Genomic DNA, 4,048 nt, shown 5'->3' with positions numbered 1-4,048 from the left:
AAAGAACTGAGCACTAATAGCCCTTCTCCAAATTTTCTGGCCTATTTCCCCACAGCCTCTTAGGATTCTTAAATGACCCCAGGAAAGGGAAGGAACCCAACTCCCCACAGATTGAATTTCCAGACTACCTTGGTTTGAGAAAGGATCAGCGGAGGACCTGAGACAAATATATTTAATCTAGCAAAAATAAGAAACGTTAATGTTTTTGAGCCCAAGTATCATGGAGCAAATTCATATGAGTTACCCTTTTAATCTCAAACTTAAAGAGAATCGGATTCAGGAATCAATAAGTAACCATTCATCCGTTTTTCTTTTCTTTTTTTTAAATATATTTCTACTAGAGGCCCAGTGCACATTCGTGCACTGGGGGCAGGGGGTCCCTTAGCCTGACCTGCGCCCTCTAGCAGTCCGAGACCGCCGAGGGGTCTTTAGCGCTGAAGCAGAGCTGGGAGAGGCTCCCGCCACCCAGAGCCGGGAGAGGCTCCCGCCACTGCTGCTGTGCTCGCCAGCCCTGAGCCTGGCTTCTGGCTGAGTGGTGCTCCCTCTGTGGGAGCACACTGACCACCGGGGGGTACATTGAGCATCTGCCCCCTGTTGGTCAGTGCGTGTCATAGCAACTGGTTGTTCGGCCATTCGGTCTATTTGCATATTAGGGTTTTATTATATAGGATTGATTTCAGGGAGGAAGGGAGAGAAAGAGAGATAGAAACATCAATGATGAGAGAGAATCATTGATCGGCTGCCTCCTGCACACCCTACACTGGGGATTGAGCCCACAACTGGGGCATGTGCCCTGACCAGGAATCAAACTATGACCTCCTGGTTCATAGGTCAATGCTCAACCACTGAGCCAGGCCATCAGTTTTTCAATCAACAAATGTTAGGGGCTGATGAATGGATTTCCCGAAGCCCTGATATGGGGCATTTTGGGGCTTCTGACAAGAAAAAGTAGTTGAAGAACTCAGGTGCCCCAAAACATCTGAGGACTTAAATTCCTTATCAGTCAGTGATTCTGCCATGGTCACCAAAGAAAATGGTCCTTCCCCTTATACACACTCTTCAAATTGCTCTTTGAGATTTTTTTCCTTCTTCAAGTCCTGGCTCTTCATTTAAATATGACTTCACCAGGATAAACACGTCCAGGAGAAAGACCCAGTTTGATTTTCTTTAGCCAGCAACTTCCAAAGATAGCCTCGCATCCCCCTCTCTCATAAAAACAAGTATTAAAAAAAAAAAAAATGAAGGCAGTAAGTGCTATGTCCAAAGCCGAGTTTGTTCCAAAGCTGACAGGAACAAAATCCAGGGGTCCCTTTTCCCAATTTGATTTCAAGAGCAGATGCCTTTCACTGGTCATTCTGTTTATAACCTCTGATCCAGCCATCTCCACGACCTGATGTTTTATTAAAGCATTTCCAAATCTGCTGCTGATTATAGAAGAAAAGTGTGTGCCTGTCACAAATCCATATGGAGATACCAGCTTGATTTGCCCTCAATCCTCCAAATCTAAAATCAAAACAGAAGGGAAGAAGGAATGGCCATATATTTTGCCTGATCTTCTGTCCTTGAGAGACCAAAAGTCACAAAGTGATCCTACAGTAGTTTTGTTGGACCAGCAATTTTTGTTGTTGTTGTTGTTTTTAACTCGTTGACATTTAAATATAGGAATTTCACACAAAAATCCACATTTCTGGTTTCTCTTGACAACTCAGAAGATCTGGCAACATTTGGCGGCTGTCTCAAAGGCTAAACACTGGCGCAGTGGACATTTGTGATTCTTCGGCCGCCAGCGTCTGCATCCCCTCCCACGTTCAGGAGAGGTTCCCGTTCATAAGGCTTGATGAGAGGCAGATGTCTTTCCCATCATTCAAGTCATCTACCAGGTACTCCCTAGCAGATGACCCAGGCCTGGCCGATTTGGCATGTCTCCCAGACTTTTAAATGGGGTGCTAGTTTTAAGAAGAACCCAGTGCAGGAGAGAATTGGGGGATTCTTTAGGACAGTAGAAATAATGGAAGCAACATCCAGGTTCGAGGGACTGTAGGGGCAGTAGGATCCCAAGGTCAACAGCAGCAGCGGTGTCCTTCCTGGCTTGGTTCTGTGGACTGACTTTGACCATGGTTTTAGTTCTATGGCCTGTCTTTGTCCCATTTCCCAAGTCCTGTTCTCCAGCCTGCCAGCTGATTGTGAGCTATTCAATATTTCCTTGCTACATCCCTTTTCTGCTTAAATCTTTCATCTAGAAACTCTGCTTCTTGAGGCATGGCACAGTTTCCATCAAATCCTCTCCCTTTATATCCTAACTTTCGGACTACATATAGACATGTGAACTTGTAACCCTGGTCTTCATCTCCCTTTCTATTCAAAGTGATAAATTTTGGCACTGGGAGAGAGGCTAAAAATCACCTACCATGAGAATCACAAAGTAATAAGAAAAGTTTACCAGAGCTGCCCCGCTTATATCAAGTCCCCTTACATCTCACTGGGCAGAATTGGGTCACGTTTCACCCTGTAAGCCAATCAGGGGAACTAGGGTTGCTGTGATTGGCTTAGTCTACAGTTCAACTTTGGCTGAATATTAGAATCACCTAGAAAGCATTTTAAAATACCAATGCTGGCCAGGTTCAGACGGCTTCACAGGGGAGTTTTACCAAGCATTCAAAGAAGAATTAACACCTCTACTCCTCAAACTATTTTGGAAGATTCAAGAGGAAGGAACACTTCCAAACTCTTTTTATGAGGCCAGCATTATCCTAGTTCCAAAACCAGTTAAAGACACTACAAAGAAAGAGAATTACAGGCCAATATCCCTGATAAACATAGATGCTAAAATCCTCAACAAAATATTAGCAAATTGCATCCAGCAATATATTAAAAAGATCATACACCATGACCAAGGGGGATTTATTCCAGGGATGCCAGGCTGGTACAGTATTCACAAATCAATAAACATGACACATCACATAAACAAATTGAAAGACAAAAATCACATGATCATATCATTCAACAAAATCCAACACCCATTTTTGATAAAAACTCTCAGCAAAGTGGGAATAGAGGAATCCTATCTCAACATAATAAAAGCCATATATGATAAACCCACAGCTAACATCATACTCAATGGGCAAAAACTAAAACCATTTCCCCTAAGAACAGGAATAAGACAGGGATGCCCACTCTCACCACTCCTGTTTGACATAGCACTGGAAGTGCTAGCCACAGTGGTCAGACAAGAAGAAGAAATAAAAGGCATCCAAATTGGAAAAGAAGAAGTAAAACTGTCCTTATTCGCAGATGACATGATACTGTGCATAGAAAATCCAAAGACTCCATCAAAAAACTACTAGATTTAACAAATGAATTTGGCAATGCAGCAGGATACAAAATTAACACCCAGAAATCTAGGGCTTTTTTATACACTAATAATGAACTCACAGAAAGATTAAAAAAAAATACCCCATTTACCATTGCACAAAATAATAATAATAATAATAAGATACCTAGGAATATGCCGAAACCGGTTTGGCTCAGTGGATAGAGCGTCGGCCTGCGGACTGAAGGGTCCCAGGTTCGATTCCGGTCAAGGGCACGTGCCTTGGTTGCGGGCACATCCCCAGTAGGAGGTGTGCAGGAGGCAGCTGATCGATGTTTCTCTCTCATCGATGTTTTTAACTCTCTATCCCTCTCCCTTCCTCTCTGCAAAAAATCAATAAAATATATTTAAAAAAAAAAAAAAGATACCTAGGAATAAACTTAACTAAGGAGGTAAAATACTTGTACTCGGAAACTACAGGACATTGAATAAAGAGAGGAAGACATAAACAAATGGAAGAGTATACCGTGTTCATGGATTGGTAGAATCAACATCATTAAAATGTCCATACTAGCCCTAGCCGGTTTGGCTCAGTGGATAGAGCGTCAGCCTGCGGACTCAAGGGTCCCGGGTTCGATTCCGGTCAAGGGCACATGCCTAGGTTGTGGGCTCCATCCCCAGTGTGGGGCATGCAGGAGGCAGCCGATCAATGATTCTCTCTCAGCATTTATGTTTCTA

This window comes from Plecotus auritus (genome assembly GCF_963455305.1).
Source record: "Plecotus auritus genome assembly, chromosome: 13".
NCBI classification, from domain to species: Eukaryota; Metazoa; Chordata; class Mammalia; order Chiroptera; family Vespertilionidae; genus Plecotus; species Plecotus auritus.
This window is presented reverse-complemented; position numbering follows the sequence as displayed.